This window comes from Myxocyprinus asiaticus, chromosome 2 (genome assembly GCF_019703515.2).
Source record: "Myxocyprinus asiaticus isolate MX2 ecotype Aquarium Trade chromosome 2, UBuf_Myxa_2, whole genome shotgun sequence".
In the NCBI taxonomy this organism is placed as follows: domain Eukaryota; kingdom Metazoa; phylum Chordata; class Actinopteri; order Cypriniformes; family Catostomidae; genus Myxocyprinus; species Myxocyprinus asiaticus.
In genome coordinates this window covers 62,391,282-62,413,544 of record NC_059345.1, presented here as the reverse complement: position 1 = coordinate 62,413,544, position 22,263 = coordinate 62,391,282, and the positions used below count along the sequence as shown (strand labels likewise).

The following is a 22,263-nucleotide window of genomic DNA, read 5'->3' as shown; positions in this document are numbered from 1 at the left end:
CAATACAAGATTGTCAACATATTGTTTGTAGCTATTCATGTTACAGGTCCCAGGAAGATGTGGGACTTTAACGGTGAATGCTGTAAGTATTGCTTAAAGTGGAAGGAAAAAATGCGCTTTTTAATACCTTGTTGGTATTAAACGTGATTATTTGGTAAATAAAGAATTCTCTGAGACTGCTTTTGTTCACAAAATATGTTTATTTAAAAATAAATAAATTTGGTGGTTTATATTATATGACAGGGCTCTTCAACTACTTTCTTACAGGGGCCAGATTATCCAGATGAAAACTCAATGGGGGGCCCAAGCTTTTTTCTGTATTTACTTTACCTAACAGTTCATTATAAATAACACGTTAAAGGTTCATTTAGTAATTTGGGGCAAATTTAAAATGTTTTACACATTAATGAATGAATTGTGTTTTTGTGAAGAGTGATCTGAATGGTGTACACTCACATTAGATGAAGACTGTACTCAATAATATTTTTCTATAAAAAGTGTTTTTATTATACATGGTGTGGGTCACCCCCTTCAACGTGTTTCGCCATGTTGAAATGAAATGACCCGTGGTGTTTCACTACACATCAAAGGAAATCCTCGTGCTCATTGGCTGCTGTCTATGTAAATACGCTTGGCTATGCGTTGTGATCGAAGGTGAGTGAGCATTTTCAATGCGTTCCTATGGAAGCCTAGCGACACGCTCGAGAGGTGGATTATGGGATTGACAGCAGCACGGAGCAAGCTGTTCCCTAGCGTTATGAACGGCAATGAGTGGATTTCTATCATGCCAGTGGAAATGCAGCGTTAGCACAGTGTTGTTTGGTAATGCGAAGAGCGAAAAGAACAATGAAACATACTTATTATCATGCTTTAGCAGTGGAGACAACGGGAGATTCAGACAACGGGGCATACACAAGGTGGAAAGATATGATGGAGAAAAACCTAAGTAGTGATGCCGATGTTGCTTCTTTTTTGTTGTGCAGGTAAGGAAATAATTGTTTAGACCACTCTCTAAAATAGTATCAGTGGAATTTACAGAAAACTCATACAAGTTTCCCTCAAACTTTTTTAAATTACATGTGTAGTCAACGTATGCTAGTAATGGACAGTTTTCAGCAGTTTTTACAAACGCAACCGGAAAGCAATGTGTAAATTTCTTTTCTTTGTTATCACAGCTATAGTAAAGGGGCCCATCTACCTCCACCTCTAAGAAATGGCATACGTCTTCAACTGTTTAATGCAAAATAGCTTGGTACAGTGATTGTTGTGGATTGTGTAAATCATGACTTTAGTTGCTTGGAAACAAAACAAGTTCACCAAATACTGTATTCTTAGACAATTCTAATCTTTCCTTTACCATGACATTCTGTATTGCTAGATAACTGGGGTTTATTTTACACTTCATGATGGTTTAGTGTATAAAAGAGTTAAATTACCCACTCTCTATATACATCTGATTATTTATATCTGTCATCCCAGGACAAATTTGATGTAGTAATCCAGAAATCACTTTATTTTCTGTATAGTCACAATGCAAACAGTACAGATGCGATGAAAACACAAAGTGTGTCTCCTGATGAAGTTACACACACACACAAGTGAAACAGGTGATCCTCTTTGTATACTTTGTTGGTTTTATTTTATTTCTGTTGAGGGAATTGTAAAATTAGCGCAATCATCTGAATAGCATGCTAGCAGCTAGTTGTTTACAATGGAGGCTATGGACTCCTCTCCTTTCTCAATGCTTTATGCATCATAGGTTTTTGACCAATCATAGGCTGCAGCACCTCCCATAGTCTCCAACAGTCCCTCTACACCCCCAAAGTACGTACTCAGAGTAGGAGCTAAAAATCCCCCAAAAACAGCTCCGAGGAACTATAGTTCCTAAGGTGCGAAAACGACGAAAAGTACTAGTTCCACGGGAAGGTTCCCAAAACGGGTTTAATAACACCATACATAACATCACACTGCCTCTGAAGAATGTATTGCGGAGCATTCAGACGGTCAGCAAAAGTAATTGACAGACCAAGCAGAGTTCCAAACACTGGCTGTGGAAGTAAACAGTATAGACTCCCTGGCTAATACCAAAGATGAAGAAAGGAACCCTACAGCACTTTGGCATCTCAGTCACTTTGAGAATGAAAAGCAGGAATAGGTAAAGGAAATATTTATTAAGAATCAGGAGCCTTTGCACATGGAAAAGATGACATAGGATGCATTCATATCTTGCAGATGACTATTTTGCTAATGGATGACATACCTATTCAAAATAATTTGCTTCAGTCCCAACTCCACTCTACAAGGAATATACTAAAGACCTCTTAGCTAGAGGATGGATTTTTAAGTCCATGAAGCCATACCCTGCTCCTGTTGTAACTGCAAGGAAGAAAGACTGTTCACTTCGACCGTGTATTGATTACGTTTACTTAACCAAAAGACAGTATCCGACAGACATGCTTAACCTCATATACAAGACCTCTGAGACATGCTAGAGGGCTATAGCTGATTTTCCATCCTTGATCAAGGGAAAGCATATCACCAAGGGTTCATGGCTGAGGGATCCAGACATCTGATGGCCTTCATCACACCATGGGGGTTGTATGAGTTGGTAAGGATTTCATTGGGCTGACCATCATACCTGTTGCTCTTCAGAGAAGCATGGAAGAGATACTGGACTCCCTATGAGATGATTGCTGCATACCTTACCTTGATGATATACTTTGCTATGCTAAGACTGTAGAAAACCATTTTGAAAAATGTAGAGTCCTTAAAGCACTGCAACAGAATGGGGTGAAACTCACACCAACGAAATTTGAGTTATTAAAAAAAGAGGTCCACTATGTGGGACGTCTTGTTTCTGCTGAAGGTGTCTGCTTTGATCCCAATGATCTAAATGGCATTTTGTCCTTGAGAGTTAAGTCACCAAGTATCATTGGTGAAATGTACGAAGATCGTAGGGATTCTTAAGTTACTACAGAACACACTGTATATCCAGGAATTCTCTAGAATTGACTGTAAGTTAACATCAATATTTTGACAAAATTAGGCCCATAGAAAGAAACTGAAAATCCAAATGAAAAGGTAACCAGCTTCCATCCAGAACTCTGGACTGAAGAACACAAGAACACCCTTGGAATACTGATTGACATACACTACCAGTCAAAAGTTTTGAAACACTTAATCTTTATTAAGTTTTGAAACACTTAATCTTTATTATAATTTGTTTTTGTTTTTTTTCACATTTTAGAATAATAGTAAATTCATCAAAACTATGGAATAACATAAATGTAACTATGGGAATTATGTTGTGACTAAACAAAATCCAAAATAAATCAAAACTGTGTTATATTTTAGCATCTTCAAAATAGTCACCCTTTGCCTACATTTTGCAGACATGTACTCTTGACATTTTCTCAACCAACTTCTTGAGGTATCACCCTGGGATGCTTTTTAAACAGTATTGAAGGAGCTCCCATCTATGTTGGGCACTTATTGGCTGCTTTTCTTTATTATTTGATCCAAGTCATCAATTTCAAAACCTTTTTTTTTTTCTATTAAATTTTAGTTTTATAATGAACAATTAATATGGTGGCACAATTATATTTTTGTTTAGAAAACTAATTTCAAACATTTAAGCATATGCCTTAAGATCAAAAGTTTTTTAAGATCATGAGAAACATTTCAGTCAAGTGTTTCAAAACTTTTGTACATACCCATCCTAGTGTACATACCCATCTACCTATTTTGGCTTATCCTGATTTTAACTCCCCTTCACTCTCCATACTGATGCATCTGAGAAGGGTTAAGGGGCAATTCTCTACCAGAGACAGAACAGAAAGCTAAAGGGTAATTGCGTATGGATCAAGATCCCTTAGTCCAACTGAAAATAATTACAACCTTCGCTCTGGCAAGCTTGAATTCCTAGCTTTGGAGTGGGCCATATGTGAAAAATTCAGGGATTATCTGTTTTATGCCTCTAACTTCACTGTGTACACTTGACAACAAACCCTTGACCTATTTGATGAGTACTGCCAGGCTTAATGCCGTGGGTCATCGATGGGTTGGAGAACTGTCAGATTTCCATTACTTGATATCAAGTATCGACCAGGAAAGGAGAATATTGATGCTGACACACTATCTCATTGTCCCTTGGACATTGAACAGTATGTAGCTTCATGTTCAGAGGAGCTGTCTTATGATGCACTCTGTTCAAACTGGGAAAGAAGCTAAGTAGCAAAGAAAATAGATGTGGCCTGGATAACTACTCTTGTCTTAACTCAAAGTCCAGGTACTAGCGACACTTAATCAAGATAATCATACTTTCACCAATGAAGTTAAAAGAGTGTTATGCAGCCCAGCCAAGAGATTATTGCATAAGTGCAGAAAACTGCATATTGAGAAAATGCAGAAACAGCTAGTCTTACCAGCTGAATTTAAGAAAAAGGTCCTAGAGCATCTTAATGATGACATGGGTCACGTAGGCACAGATAGGGTGATACATCTGGCCTGAAAGTGATTTTGTTGGTCATACATGAAAAGGGACATTGAAGATCATGTTACCAGAAGATATGCATGCATAAAGCAAAACAAACCCATAACCTGAGGGCTCCCATGGGAAGCAGTACTACCACTTTACTCCCAAACTAGTCTCCATAGATTATCTTCACTTGGAGAGAAGTAAAGGTGGCTTTCAGTATATACTCTATATATGCTACTTTTTCTTCAAAATGCATTTATTCCCTTCTTAGGAAAGAAAACTAAACAATATGTAACATGTTATTTAAAAGACTTCCACAGTATAAAGATAGAAAAACTCCAAAAGAGCACCAATTCAATTAAATGTTTCCCAAAGCCTAAGTGGGAGGTTGACTAATTAAAAGAACTAGGTTGCATATTCATTGCAAAACTCTCATCCTCCACAATATTATCTGCTTTGCCACAGCAATCGTGAAGCCACTTTAACGATTCACATCAGGGCGTCAATGCTAGCACGAAGCGCCACTTTCATCTTCACATGAAAAGCGCTTGCAGACAATGTCTCATTCTGCTTTTTTGGTTTTAGTTAAGAATTGACCTGCTTCTGTGGTAATCAAATTGCGCCTTATAGAGGCTACAAAGTACTTGATTTCTATCACAAGTCCCATCTGGACTTGTTTTGTACAACAAATAGCGTTAAGAGGTCCTTTCTCCATCACTTGATCATTGACATGGAATTGCTGTAGTGTGTGTTTGTGGCGTGTGCATCAGTGTGATGACTCCAGGTGGACACATCGCAAAGGTTCCGCCCTACTCCAACCAGTGTTATTACTGTTTAATACTTTATTAATAATGGTATATAATGGTAAATGCTCATACATTTTGACAGCTCTAATTTAATTAAACGTACATTTTTGTGCATTTGGATAGATGCTGATATGTACAATATATACGTATTGACAGCATCTAAAACAAATATTAAGCATTTAAAGCTTTAGAAACATAAAAATGTTAATAATTTACAGCCTATTATAAAAATAGTTAAATATTTTCTATTGTTCAGATCTCTTACACCTGCCTCTAAAACTAACAACTTTTCAACAACATAAAAAAACGTAACGAGCAGATAAATGTACAGTGACAATAATCTGAGTTACAATATACTACTATATAACAACCGCTAATCCCAGCCCAACCACTAAACCTATACCTAACCATTACTTACCAATAAAAAAAAAAAAAACTAGGGCTGCCAATCAATTAAAAGGTTTTAATCAAATCCATTACATGATGTGCACATCACATTCTCCCCCGTGAATGTTCATGGGAGGAGCGAATCTAGCCGTCCATGTAGCATATTTTTCATACTGCTCTTTGTTTGTGTATTCAGGTCTCTACTATTAACAGTTGTTTAAACAAAAGATCTATTTAATTGTTTTTTGTTTTTTTTTTACAATACGTAATATGAAGTGTTTTGAAAATATATACTATCAACACAACATCAGCATCTGTGGACTGATCTGTGAATCATCTTGTCAATGCTTTGATACAAAATGCATTCAATGATCGCATTTTAAAATTGAAATCTTTATTCACTCAAACTCAACCATTTTAAAAACATTGTGAATTTACAGCCAATTTTTCATACTATTTTATACTGTTTTCAAAACTGATAAATGTTCAAATATTAAATTAAACCGAATTAGACAGCAGTATGCTGTATTTCTACTAGAAATTCATTTTGAAGAATACTCTGTGTAAAAAAAAAAAGTTTTTTTTTTTTAAATGATTAGTAAAATCTAATTATCTTATGAGCTACTCAGATGTTATGCTTTTTCCAATGTTAACCATCCATATACTGTTAAATTTTGTTTAGCTGCCAACTTTGTAATGATTGTGTTATGCAAACATGGCTGACAGAGCAGGTAGACTGGTAGGATGAGGAAGAGAAAGACAATTGAGAGGAAGACCCAAGGTAAGAGGTCTTCCCAAGGTGTATCATCAGAGAACAAATTCAATGTGATGTAGATGAGAACTTGTGGCCAAATGCAGACAACCACACTGACTAGCACTACTAGTAAATACCCTTTTAAATTGAGTATCTAGCTTTTTTATGTTGACATTACAGTATTGGCCTATTCTATTCAGAAAAGACCAAATAAAGCCATATTGAAGCATCACATATATATATATAGCCTTATTTATATAGCCTACTATTTAAAGGCTATAGCTCTATTTAATATATTAGGAGAGCGAGGTAATAGAATTCATTTCAATCAGGAAGACTCACAGACTTGAGTGAAATTTAAGATGACATTTATTTGATGAATATAAAACAGAAATGTAATGTCTCTCTTTGGCGTAAGCCCCGTCTGGCAGTCTTAAGAAGTTGTACTCGGAACCGTCATATCCTGCCGGAGATAGGAGACAGGGGCGAGGAGCCTACCCCAAAAGAGAGAAAGTAAAATACTACCCCCAAAAGAGAAGATCCAGTCAGGTATAAACCAGGTCTCGTGTTAGGCGTTCATTCTGGAGAAGAAAAAAAAAAAAAAAGAGAGATGTGAACACCTAGATTTGACATGAAATACGCAATATCTCTGGCATGGTTGTGCAATACCTTTGCAATAGAAAAAGCTGCGCTTGCGTATTACTGATGGCTTTATAACAGTGTTTTTTTTTTCCTTGAGTTTGATTTTGTCCTTGTCCTTGAGTGCGATTTTGGGCCCACCATTGAGGAGCCCCTGGCTGTGCAGAATCTTTGCCAAAGATGAACAACATGGTATGAGGCCCTACATTGGGCCAGCATTGTTGTGCAGTATCTTTGTTGAAAGATAAACAACATTTGATTATGAAACCCTCCGACGAGGGCAGCGTTGTTTGAGAGATCTTTGCCGAAATATGTACAATGTAGCGTAAAGCCATATGATAATGGCAACGTTGCGTGCAATACCTTTCGTTGAAAGAAAACAACATTTGATTATGAACCCTCTGACGAGAGCGGACATTTTTTATGGTTATCTTTGCCGAAAGGTGAACATGTGTAAAGCCATACGATAATAGTGACGTTGCATGCAATACCATTCGTTGAAAGATATCCCATGAGGCTCGAACCCTCCAACGAGGGTGGCCATTGTTTAATGGTTATGTTTGCCAAAGGTGAACAGCATGCATAAAGCCATACGATAATGGCGATGTTGTCATGCAATACCCTTGTTGAAAGATGTCCCATGATGGTGTGAGCTTTCCAGCGAGGGCAAACTGGCTTGTGCAGTACCTATGCAAAGGAAACCATGCTTGAGATTATGGAAGCCCTGGCGAGGAGGGTAGACATAGTTATGCGTTATCCTTGCCAAACGATGGACGTGCTTGAATTGAATCATTGTGTAGGGAAAGATGTGATGAGAGAGAGCCACCAACCACCACCAGATAGGTATGAAAACTTACGGCTGATGGAGAGTTGAGCTTGTTTGATGATTTGGGTGTTGGGTCAAATATATTTCAGGTAGGATGAGGAAGACAAGTGGCCGAGCATCTTGATAGTGGACTCTGTTATACCTCGAAGAGCGGCAGTAGTAGCTGTTCCGATGCAAAATGAGTGCCCCGAGAAGACATGAGGGGAGAGACCACAATGTTTTAGGGTAGCGGTGAGTTGGTTTCTGAACCAGTAGCACGACATGGGGGCTAGGGATGGAGTGATGAATAGGGGAGAGTCGGCAGCAAAATGTGAATGAGTTTGCAGGTATTTAACCATAGAGGTGAAGGGGCAAAAGGGGCTAGACATTATTTAAATGGTTATTTTCTGGCCGTGCCCGGATTGGTCTGATTTCGAGTGTTTGAAAAAAGGGAGAAAAAATTTGGGGAAAAGAAAATGTCGGAAAAGGAAGAAGGCGAAAAGGAGAGAGAGTTAGTAATGAATTCTCTGTTCCTCATAAACCCATAAAAAGCTAAAAGGAAGGCTGCTTCTAAAAGAATATCAATATAATCTGTGAAGAGACCTGATCTGAGTGAAGAAATCATGAGGTGAAGGATGTCTAAGGTGATAGATAACATCTTGTCGGGGAGGAAGGGGCAGGATTTTTGGACTCCTTTAAGCAGCAGTCGAATGGAGGGATTGGAGAAGATGCTGGGGGTGTCAGAAGAGTGGCATCTGGCATGAAACTGAATGCCGGCTACCATTTTGTTGATAGATGGAAATTTGAGATGTTGTGTGAAAGCAAAAAGAAATGAACACGCACGCTGTGGAGATCAGAACGGGAAATAGAGGAGTACCGTTTAATTAGCAGGAGGAGGAATAGTGGGCCCAGGCGGAGTTGTAGGAAGTGAGTGTGGACAGGGCAAGTCCTTTCTGCATGAGAGTTGTAGAGTAATTTAAATGGGGTAGTAAGAAGGGGCTTAATCCAGCAGGAGGTCTGAGAGGAGTAGGCAGGGAATGGGTTTTTTGCTGGCAGAGGGGCATAGTCTGTGGAACTCCTGGAAGCAAAAACGAGAGAGGGAGTCAGTGATTACATTGAAAAACCCAGGAATGTGTCCGGCTGAGATAATGAAGTTGCAGGAAATGCTCTGCCATGACAGACGTCTCATAAGGGACCTGATAAGGCTAGAGGAGGACTGGCCTTTACTGATTATGGTGACGACTGCGGAACTGTCGCAAAACTACGATGCATTTGCGTGTCCAAAGGGAACCCCATATAACGCTGACCATGATGATGGGATCAATTTCAAAGAGAGCGGACGAGGGAGCGTTGGAAGCTATATTGAGAAATTCATCTGGCCATTTCCCTGTGAACCATGATCCTTGAAAATATCCCCCGAATCCTACGGAGGGAGCCGCATCTGTGAAAAGGGACATGTCATCCGGAGATTCGGGTTTTTCATTGTGAAAAAAGGAAATGCCATTCCAGTGATTTAATATTTGTGACCAGAAGAGGAGGTCCAAGCAGCAGCAGTCATCGATTGATATGATGTCGGAGAGGTTGTCTACAGAATGGGCTAGTGTGAGGAGGTGGGAAACGAAGGAGCGGCCTTGAGGAATGATGCACATTGAGGTGGCCTAATAGGGACAGGAGATCGCGTTTTGATACGGAAACTGATCGGAGAACAACATGCAAATAGACCTGATCCTTTCGAGTTTAGGCAGGGAAGCTTGCATGTTTAGAGAATCGAGCATGATGCAGAGAAATTCGAGAGACGTGGCAGGGCCCGTGGTTTTTTTCACTTGAGGGGAACACCCAACTTGTGAAAAATCTCGATTAGCACATCCAAAATAGGGGTGTGGGCAGCGGGGTGATCGATGAAGAGGAAATCGTCGAGCATGTGTAGTACGAAGGGGAGCTTAAAGTGATTGAGAAGGATCCAGCATAGGCCTTCCGATAGAGAGTTAAAATGTGAGGTCTACTTCTGCACCCGAAAGTGAGTCAGACAGCAAAGTAAAATTTTGACTGCCATCTGACACTGAAGAGGGGCTAGTGAATGGGCATGATTTTGATATCTTCCTTTGTTTTTGTTTTTTGCCCGTAAAACCAGCAGACCATGCATGGTCCATGATATGCAGCTCCAGTGGACTGAATTTCGGTATCTGCTGCGAGAACACCTATCCGGCATGGTGATGTCCAGAGGAGCGAATCCTACTGCCTGCTGCTGCTGAGAGCTGCCCTGAATGCATAATGTTTTTTTAATATTTATTTTTTATATATATATATATATATATATATATATATATATATATATATATATATATACACACACACACACATTGAGTGGAGCAAAAAATGAAAACATTGATAACTTTAAAATCAATAAAGCATTTGGCAACATAGTAACAAAAGCATTAGGAGGGAGCTATGACTTACCAGCAGGAACAGAAACGAACAGTAGCAAGATGAAAATAATGAGCTTGATTCGGCACAGGTTTTATCCAATGATTGCCAAACCTACTTACCTGCTACTAAATGTAACGTCCCCAACCACGCGCATTAAAAGTGAACAGCATCGTAGTGAAATGCGTTGATACTTAAACTGATTGTAGTAGGCTGACATGACTGTTAAACTCATGAGCTTTGAAATTTGTAACATTGATAAAGCTCCAATGCTTGAAGATCCCCATAAATTGAAACATGGTCTGAACAGAGATGAAAGTGAATGATTTATGAAGACATACGATACAAATTTCTGTACTTTAATGATCCCTGAATGAAAAATAAAACATAAATATGCCATAAAACAGGAATTACCCCCTGTATGACCTGATAATACAGGCGAAATGCATTACGCTGCTAATTAAATTCCGATGAATAAGGGAATGCGGAGCCTACCGCTAGGTGTCAGAGGCGCGCCACAACAGTGGTGCTTCTGATGAGAATGTGGAAGTACGTATAGAGTAAGAAAACACTGCATTTTCCGAAGCGCCATTAATGCGCCCTTGAAGGTGCTTGTGTAGGGAACACCGCTCGAAATGTTGTACCAAACAAAATAAGTTCATTATTTCACTAAGGACCCTTTCATAAAACTTTAGTGAAGGCTATATTAAACTGTGATGCCATGCTCCCTTCAGTGTGCCCACGTCATGAGCTCTGTCTTTCGTAGGGAGTAGGGCATAGGGATGATACCTTGTATTGGAATTCGCCTGCTACGTGATTTAGAGCGAAGAGCGACCAACAAAACAGGGATATCTTACTGAATGGAGTGATGAGACCCCGTATAATGAGCACTGTACACTGGCACGCCTGAATAATGATCTTAATTCCCCAATCGGGAACACTCGGGCATGCAACACGGTGAATAGATAATGTTTAAACAGACTATCTGCTAAAAGGGCAATGAAAGTTTATAAAACAACTTGTGCATTTCTGTGACTGGGGTAAAAGAAAAAAGAAAACAGTGGCACACACACTTAGGGACACACACATACACTTGCAAACCTCGAAATTGCAGCAAAGTTATAAAATACTCAGAAGTCACAAATATTTGTAAACATGTTACAGTAACTTCACCAGAAAATGAAACCTGGTAAACACTTTGCGATCAGTAAAGACAATATCCCTCGAGAAATGTTTGATTCATTTAAAGCATGACATCCAATAAAAGCTTCAACAACCCCACCAGAAATCATATCCAAGCATTACAGCATGTAAACAACTTCCCCATACAGTTAAAAGTTAACCTCTGAGGTTGTTTTGGGCCCTGGAGAGGTTTTGACATGCCTTGACATTTGTGCTTTTTTCAGTTGCTTAAAAACATATTAATGGCTAAAGTCTGATAACACTGTATTCAGCACAAACTGGGCTACAATAATATGTGAACAACATGTATATACATGTTTGTATTTTTAAGAAAATAACATTTATGCATGGTTTTTGAAAAAACAAACATTTTAAGTCACTGAAATAAGGCCATATAACACATACTAAATATTTGTTCACAAGACTTTTGAGAACTGGGTCTTGTAGCCTAGAGTTTTTGATACAAAAATGATGCGAAAACCATCCTGATCACTCATTTATACAAAACAATATAGTCATTTAACTTGTAAGACACTTTTAGTGTAAGAAAGGCCATATGCAAGGAGGCGTGGATGATCAGGAATATTGATGTGATTCACACCTGAGGAGACAAAGAGAGAGAATGAATGTGAGGAGACTTAATGATTGACTGTATTGTTTGTAGCTTATTCACAAAATCAAGTTCAAGTTAAAAGTAATCTGACTATACATTTTCTTTACATAAAGACTTAACTTAAAAACTTTAGACCTACAGTACCGTTTAAAAGTTTTTAGATCTGTAACATTTTTTGTTTTTAAGAGAAGTCTCTTCTGCTCACCAAGGCTGCATTTATTTGATCCAATATACAGCAAAAACAGTGATATTGTGAAATATTTTTACAATTTAAAATAATTTTTCTATTTGAATATATTGTTAAATATAATTTATTCATGTGATCAAAGCTGAATTTTCTGCATTACTGCAGTCTTCAGTGTCACATGATCCTTCAGAAATCTTTCTAATATGCTGATTCTCTAATATGGGCATATTTACAGCCGAACAGATATTTGCAAGCACAAGCTTCGTTGATGATAATGAGGCAGCATAAACACTAGTTAAAATATAATCTAAACATGCATATTATATTTATATCATATATCATATTGATATCATACAGCATACAATTTAAATACCTGCTTTAGCCGAAACAACATTTAAATGTAACTAAAACTTGCCCATTAGGACATATTTCAAATTTCAATACTCTGAATCCTGGCAGGTAAGTCTGGAAATAGTCCAACTAGTAAAATATGTACATGTTTATATAAAAGAGCATGTCAACTACTATGTAAGTAAAACTAAATGACTTACTCATCTGGAATTGTATCCTCGGCTGGATCAAGTCGCTCTTCAAAATGCAAACATTCATCGTCGGATTCCCTCTCTTCTTCTGAGGAAAATTCCTTCCTCGCCTGCGTACCGTGCCATCTTCCAAACGTGCAGAAAAGTGAATGAACTTGATGCTTTTTAAGGCATTGTTGGGGGCATTTACCATTTGCATTGATCGCCTCAGCACATTACCATATGAATAGCGTAATCTTCTGGTGGGTGTGATCACATTAGGGATAATTAGCTGAGCCAGGAGAAACTGTACATCTCTTTAGTTTCATACAGATTACATTGCAGGAGAATATTTGTTTTAAATTTGAATTGTTTTATTTAAAAGTAGACATTTTAAGCTTTCTTTAGACGTATGTTTCATGTTTGTGTGATAAATATTTGCGTCGTTTCAGTTAATTTTTGTGACGTGTTTCAGAAAGATGCTCGCGGAGACAGAGACGGCTGAAAGCACACCCTGTTTATTTTCTTTATTTTACAAAAGCACAAGGTTTTGTTGTTAGTGTGAGTGTACACAAATAAAAGTAGACCCTTTATAGTCTCTAATGATATCTTATCTGTCTGCCCAAAAAAGTTGTTTCCGCTGTTATGAGGAAAAAATCCAGCAGGACGTGTCGGCACGTCCGTCAACCCCAGAGGGTTAAACATCCATCTGGAGACTGTCCTGCTGCTGCTGTCCTAAACTGCACAACTGTCTGAACAACAGCCATAGCTTTTCCAGCCACCACACATACAACACAGTAGCCAACCCTTCTGTTCTGGCTTACGGACAGACAAGGACTAATGACGCAAGCCTGCGATTTCATGCCAAATCTGACCCAACAGCTCAAAATAAAAATCATTACTAGCTGCTTTTCAACTATTGGGCCAGTGCGAGCCAGGGCTATCAACTTGCAAGCCTTGGCCAATAGCCTCAGATCTCGAGCCGCAAGACCAAAACTGATCTGCATTCCCAACATTGGCCAATAACTCCACTGCGTTGCCCAAAAACCCACCCTTAATCTGCCGCTGCAGTGCCAACGTCACACACCCTGCCCATTTTACAAGCAAGAGGGAAGCTCAAACTGAGTTATGTTATCTAGTTATCTAGAGAATATCAAGTTTTATCTAATGCAAACAACAAGATAAATTAGCGTTGACAACTCTCCAACTGCAACTGCCATGGCGTCCCGAGTGGTCTCTCCACTAACAGCAGGACGATGTCCCAGCACACCATCTATGAAAGTTCACCAAACCATGGAAAGTACTGAAATTTAATTGGGAACCGCTTTGTCCACTGGCCGTGTTAATGGACTAACTGTAACTGTACCCGCATTGTTTTTATTTTATTTTTTTCATGAAACTGTACCGTTGTGCACTGGATACACAACCTGGGAAGTTCAGTGAAACTTCGCTTTTGACATTGAACCCGCTTCAGTCTTGGGGCGGCCTTGTTTGGCCAAAGGGATATCGGCAGGCCAAAGGCCATTGGCCCCAAGAAAGCCCCGAGGAGGCACGATGAAGACCCAGAAGTGACAGTGGGAACGCAACTGTGCTCTGGAACACACTAGCACGCCCTCATTTGGCCTGATAGTGGAAACGCGGCTATTGTAGGCAGATTTATACTTCTGCTTCGAAAATCCGCCATATGCCATAGCCTATGCCATAGCCTGATGTGCACCTCTCAGTGAACATTAGAACAAACCTAACCATTATGTTATGCATATCAATACAGTGCTGCTCAGCAAATACTTTACAGATTTTCTCAATTGCTTAGACACTATAATCAATTCCATGAGCCAAATAACCTAAACCATAAAATAATTTTCCAAAAGATAGACTCATTTCTCAAAACTATAAACTTGTTTCACAAGTTGAAAGTCTGTTAAACTTTTTTTTTTTCTCAAAACTCTAAATACAAGTCAGCATTCTACACTATGTGAGCATGTAGAAAGCAACAGCATTCAAAAACCCTCAAATGTCATCAAAACCTGAACTCAATTATCACTCAATTGTCACCATGTGAACACTATTAAGCTAAACTATTCACATTATTTAAAATGGGCTACATGTGAGTATACTTGCTTTGGAAATATTGGATTTCAACAATTCAGAGAGAGGAAAAGTTAGAGGAAGACGGAGAGGGAATAGGAGAGGTGGAGTTTGAAGAGGAAAATGTGGAGTACATGGAGATGTAAGAGGAAAAGGGAGAAGTGGAGGTGAAGGAGAAGAGGGTGGAACAGTGGGTGCTCAACATGGGGTACTCTACCACCATGCCATCTTTGTCCCATACAATGGCGCACATCTGCAGACATTTCAAAATCAAATCAAATCAAATCACTTTTATTGTCACACAACCATATACACAAGTGCAATAGTGTGTGAAATTCTTGGGTGATGTTCCGAGCAACATAGTAGTCGTGACAGTAATGAGACATAAACATCAGTTTACAATAAACATCAGATTTACAACACAATTTAAAATCTAATATACACATAATTACACACAACACAATATACAAATAACATACAATGTACATTATACAATACACAATATAGAATACACATTATACAATAAAAAAGTATATATAGTATATACAGAATGTACAGTAGGTTGTATTGTACTGTATTGACATTCAGGCTGTCGGTTGATAGTAAGTTGCCAGTGTGTTGTTAAGAGAGAATATAATATAATAATAATAATATAATTTATGACAGTCCGGTGTGAGATATAAGAGTAATAAAGTGCAGTGCTGATGTATTTTGATCGTGGGAGATCAAGAGTTCAAAAGTCTGATTGCTTGGGGGAAGAAGCTGTCATGAAGTCGGCTGGTGTGGGTCCTGATGCTGCGATACCACCTGCCTGATGGTAGCAGTGAGAACAGCCCATGGCTCGGGTGGCTGGAGTCTCTGATGACCCTCTGAGCTTTTTACACACACCGACTGGTATAGATGTCCAGGAGGGAGGGAAGCTCACCTCCGATGATGTGTCTGGCAGTTCGCACCATCCTTTGCAGTGCTTTGCGGTTGTGGGCGGTGTTATTGCCGTACCAGGCGGAGATGCAGCCAGTCAGGATGCTCTCTACAGTGCAGGTGTAGAACCATGTGAGGATGTGGCGGTTCATTCCAAACTTCCTCAGCTGTCTCTGGAAGAAGAGGCACTGATGAGCCTTCTTCACAATGGCTTCAGTGTGGATGGACCATGTTAGTTTCTCAGTGATGTGGACTCCCAAGAACTTGAAGCTGCTGACTCTCTCCACTGATGCTCCATTGATGGTGATGGGACTGTGTTCTCTATCTCTTCTCCTGAAGTCCACCACAAGCTCCTTTGTATTACTGACATTGAGGGAGAGGTTGTGCTCCTGACACCAGTGTGCCAGAGTGTGCACCTCCTCTCTGTAGGCTGTTTCATCATTGTCAGTGATCAAACCTACCACCGTCGTATCATCAGCAAACTTAATGATGGCATTGGAGCTGTATGTTGCCACACAGTCATGTGTATATAGGGAATACAGGAGTGGGCTGAGAACACAGCCCTGCGGGGCTCCAGTGTTGAGGGTCAGTGATGAGGAGATGTTGCTGCCTATTCTAACCACCTGGCATCTGCTTGACAGGAAGTCCAGAATCCAGCTGCACAGCGAGCCGTTTAATCCCAGAGCCCGGAGTTTCTCATCAAGCTTGGAAGGCACTATGGTGTTGAATGCTGAGCTGTAGTCTACAAACAACATTCTCACATAAGTGTTCTTTTTTTCCAGGTGGGAGAGAGCAGTGTGTATTGTAGATGCAATGGCATCATCAGTGGAGTGGTTGTTGCGGTAAGCAAACTGCAATGGGTCTAGTGAGGGAGGCAGCACAGAGCAGATGTAATCTCCGATTAGTCTCTCAAAGCATTTCCTGATGATGGGGGTCAGAGCAACAGGATTTAAGCAAGTTATTTTGGATTGCTTTGGAACAGGCACAATGGTGGACATTTTAAAGCATGTGGGAACTACAGACAAAGAGAGGGAAAGGTTGAAAATGTCCGTAAAAACACCAGCCAGTTTGGTTCGCGCACGCTCTGATGACGCGGCCCGGAATGCCGTCTGGACCCGCGGCTTTGCGGATATTCACCCGTCGGAAGGATCGGGTTACATACGCGACGGAGAGTGAACTAACCACTGTAGCTTCGGCCGCGAGAGCCCTCTCTGCGAGGGCAGTGTTATTTCCCTCAAAACGAGCATAAAAAGTATTTAGCTCATCCATGAGAGAGGCAGCGGTGTTCACGGCGGAGTTTTTATTCCCTTTAAAGTCCGTGATGATGTTAATTCCCTGCCACATGCTTCTAGAGTTGGTGGTGTTAAACTGTCCTTCAATCTTGTTCCTGTACTGAAGTTTTGCTGATCTGATCACGTTTTGCTGTACTGGCTTGTTTATGCTCCTCCGCATTCCCGGAATTAAAAGTGGAGGTCCGCGCATCAAGTGCCGCGTGAACGTCGCTATTAATCCAAGGTTTCTGATTCGGATAGATCTGAATTTTTCTGGTCGGAACGACGTCCTCTATGCACTTTCTGATGAAACACGTTACGCTATCAGCGTAAAGCTCGATGTCATCATCAGAGGCAGACCGGAACATCTCCCAGTCTTGTAGCGTAGAGTCTGATTGGTCCGACCAGCACTGGATCGTTCTGGATGTATTTGGAGTGTCTCACTGGTATTCATCATCATAAACGCCGCATTTTTAGGCCGCTGTCTCAAGTTAAATGTAGTGGAAACTTTGAAAATCACGTCTCAAGATTCCTGTATTCTGTTGTGTTTCGCCCACCTGTTGTGCTTCCTCAGTGAGCGGTTGTCATTCTGTGGCTGCCCTGCTTGTGAGGTTTGTTGAGGCGTGCTACCAACTATTCACACGGCTCGCAAAAACAGATGTACTTCAAGCTTGAAAAAGCCAGTGATATTGCTTGCTGACATTGCCTCTACAACTGCTTCACGTACATAATGAACATCGGAAAATCTCTCCGCCCACTTGCGGTTCATATGGTAAGAAAATCCGTACTTTTATTACAGAATTGATGTACACATCAGGGGGCATGATTAATTGCATACATTTTTTAATGTGTTATTTGTTATATTATTTAATTTACTGAAGTTATTGTTATTTTATCGTTTTTAAAATATCTCAGTGTGTAATAAATGTTCAGTGTATCTGTGTATTTCGTGATTTTGTGAGTCATTTGAAGGGAAAGTTTTCATTAGTTTAAAGATAATACAATTTTGTATAGAGTGTTTGATTTTGTCCTAAAAGTTTGAGGTTGAGTTTGCAGTTTTGATTGTATGGTTATAGTTTTGAGAAGTGTGTTACAGGTTTAGCAATTGAGAAAAACTGTAATAACAATGGCACATCTCCAACCACACACATTAGGACGTCACATCTTTTAAGACCGGTTTTCAAATTCATATCTTCAATGGGTCATTAAAGGTCTTTGTGGCTTAATATCTCCACTATGCTTTTCACGCTTTTTTTTCAATTGTTTTAACAATTCCAACGCATGATTAACCTTTATCCACATGGTAAGGACACAAGAATCGCATGCCAAAGCAACCATCGCATTATGAAGACAAGATAAAGGCTATTGTTTTTAATAGCCATGCAACTGCATGAGATAACAAAAACAGAACATCAATAAATGAGTGGAAGAGCGATGAGACAAATGAAAAGGAACACAAATGAAGCAAGCTGACTCAGAGGAGGGAAATTAATACAAGAGTCATGATGAAGTGATGCAGAAAGAAGATGGTCCATTTAATGTGTGCAGTAAATTAGTCGAGACACACAAGTAGACACAAATATGCAAGCACACACACACACACACACACACACACACACACACACACACACACCACTTCCTTCCAGCTTTTACTTTTCGCTGCGGCAACAAAGAACCCACCAGTAAATATTTAATCATAAGCGATCTAATCAGATTCCCACTTTAAATGCCAACACATACCACCGCAGTAGAAACAAGAGAGCGGACGAGCAACCAGATGCGTCTGTAGACCGTCTCAGTGTCTCACCTTTCCTTCTCAAGTGCCCAGAACACATACAGAAATATATACAAATGACACAGCCTAAAAATATTCACAGAGATACTCAAAGCTTAAATACATAACCTGATGTGTGTAAAGTTAAGATAAAAATCCAGTATAATACATTTTATGGATCAGCTGTACTTTGCACAGTTACACTGGATTAGGGCCAGTTGAAGGGTCTATTAATAATGTAACAGAATCATGTAATTGATCTTAGCAGAACACATTTTCTCCTATTGACTTTCAGGGAGAGTGACGTTCAGATGTTCCTGCTATAGTCAACAACAAAGCTGTTTCAAGATAAATTACTATCAGTAATGTGATATTTTAGTACTAAGATTTTAATTATATGTGGTCTGATAGCCAAAGCAATTTTGTTAATTAATTGATTAACCACTCAGAATGCATTTCAAGGCTACCTATAGGCCTACTGGTAAATATTTCTGTTGATACAAACCATTACAAGTTTGTTTTATTATTATTAGTGGTCCTTGGTAAGGCAAGCAACCCCTAACCCTAAATATTAAACGTAACAAAAAAAAAAAATCTAACACTGACTCCTGATGACAGTAACGTTTTGGTTCAAGATATTTGGTCATAAGCAGTGCCAGTCCTACCCCATTTGGCACCCTAGGCAAGACCCTCCAGTACCACCCATCCCCCCCTAGTAAAAACAATGTTGGGAAGAAACATGTTATGGCCTCTTAAGTAGGCATCATATATTGGTATCACCATATATAGAAATAAACTTAATGTAAAGTGCACGAAAACTAAACCAAGTGGTCTAAGATGTTCAATAATTAAATAAAAGAAAAAAAGCAAATCTATGCACATTGTACAGTATGTTTCACAGCAGGGACATTTACAGGCTTTCATCATTACTGGGGAGTCTGGGACCCATCAAGTACACAGTCTATTGTCCCATGATGTTGTAAGGGGGTCTGGGGACATGCTCCCCCCGGAGATTTTACTTTATTTTTTTGCAAAAACTGCACCAAAGCATTAATTTCTGGTTATTTTAGGAGCATCATTTGAACATTTTCTTAAGTACCCTACATACTGTATATTGTGTAGCATTAATGAAACTATGGACTAAAAACTTAGATACCTTTTCACATTACACAGCACAAGATGAAGTTTATCAAAGTAATCTTTCTCAAAAGCCTGCTGTGGCAGTATCATGGTACAGTGATGGTACAATATGGTAAAAGCTTGGTCATTTTATAATATATTATGGTATTTATATGGTAGGCAACTCAAAGGACCATGTCCAAAAAACATGATATTGGCTTGGTAAGTTTTGGTACTTTTAAAGTTATGCCACCCTAAGCGCTCGCCTATGTCGCCTAATGGGTCATAAGTCTGGGCTGGTAACTTGCATCTGTCAGGAGTTACCGAGATTACAGTCCTGCTTTAAGCACTGGAGATCAAGTTGCTCTAGTTGTGTTTTAATATCCCTTATAAGTTACCCCAAAAAAACCTGTATGACTTTCTTTCTTCTGTGGAACACAAAATATTATAATTTTTTTTTTTTTTAAATCGTCACACAACTTTTTTTCATTTTAAAGAAAGTGAATGGTGAATCGGAGCTGTCAAGCTAAAAAAAAAAAAAAACTAAAATTTTTTTTTTTTTAAATTACCATAAAAAGCACTTGAGAATATTACTTTTTCTAAATTTTTCTTTTGTGTAATCGTAAAAAAAAATACAAAAATAAAATAATTCTGGGTAAACTACTCCTTTCATTATGTATTGTATGTTATATGATGTGAATTGTCAGTTAAATGTTAAACAGTTTTTAGTTTTTTAAATTAAAACACAAACAAGTTTGTATCAATAAATATTTATAAATACAAGTAATCATATTTTCAAATATATATTATAAATGTATACATTTTGTAAACTTTATTTACACTGTGTCTGCATTTAGGATGCTTTCTCTATGGTGTTTCCTAAAAACAGGTTCCTCTTCATTTCATCTTAGAAACTTAAACTACAATACATGTTGTAATGAACATTAAGATGAATAATGTGTGATCGTGTTAGAAAAACAGTAGGACAAAGAGAGAGAGAGAGAGAGAGAGAGAGAGAGAGAGAGAGAGAGAGAGAGAGAGAGAGACAGAGAGAGAGAGAAAAAGAGAAAATATGAAGCAAACATTTTTGCACCACATGCCTGAAGTGCTTCATGTTGGTGTTAATATTTACTGTCATTTGACTTTTAAATCACAGTGACAGTTCTGATCCATTCTTTGAAAAACAAATTTGTTTTTATGTAAAAATAATAAATAAATATATATATATATATATATATATATATATAGCATTAAATATTACAAGTTGCACTGAAGTTTAGAATGAAAAGTACAAGCTTCTTAACATCACACAAACCTTGATTATTTGCTCACTTCACCTATCCTACAGCTTTAAATGCAAAAGAGCATTTTTAACTGAGAGCTTGAGGCTAACACTACTTTTCCCATATGGAATTTAGTTTTTTGTCATATAATATCTTTATAAAATAATAGCTTCAATTTCAGCAATATTACTGTAATTGCAAAGTATTTTTTAAACCATATAATGTCTTTAAACACACAAACAATAATAACAGCAAATCTGCATTTACTTTGAATTTGCTGGACGATTTGCATTGAACTTGCAAATTTCTTGTAGGTTTAAGGTTTGCACACTTCAACTATCTTCAATGCAAAGGGGCATTTTTAAGCTTGTTTTGCATTAAAAATGGATTAGATGCCATTATATTCATTTAAATCCACCAGATGTGGTCAGACCATCAAACATGGGGGTAGTTCCTGATTGGCTGAGGATTATACTGGTTGAGAATTTGGTGCTAACAGGACCATAACTTTTTTTGTGTGTGTGTGGTTTAAAAAAAACAATATCACTGTATTTTTTTAAAGGTTGTTCTAAACCACATAACCTCTTTTTAAACACACTGAAACAATAACAACAGCTTTATATCTGCATTTACTAAGAATTTGTTGGACAATTTGCATTGAACATGCAAACTGTTTTTTTTTTTTTTCTTTTTTTAGGTTGAAGGTACTTTGCCTATCTTCAATGCACACAGAACTTTTTAGCTGGTTTCACATGAAAAATTGATCAAACACCATTATATTCATTCAAATCCACCAGAAGAGGTCAGACTATTGAACGTGGTGGTCTATCTAAATCCGACTGGCAGAGGGCTCGAGTCATACTGTATATGAAGCCACTTAAATGTTTAATTTATGTACTGTGATTTAATATCTCTTTCACTATACATTCTCCAGCCTCATTTTCAGCCACTCCGCTGCTCTTGTAAAAACACGTTTAATATTTAACTCTTCAAATACACTTAAACAGCTTTA

At 38.6% G+C, this 22,263-nt stretch overlaps 1 protein-coding gene across 1 annotated transcript in view; it reads right to left on the bottom strand.

The window, feature by feature from the left end:
* Positions 1 to 22,263, bottom strand: part of LOC127453017 (galactose-3-O-sulfotransferase 3-like) — a 57,184-nt gene that overhangs the window by 34,126 nt on the left and 795 nt on the right. The gene's annotated exons all lie outside the window — the stretch shown is intronic.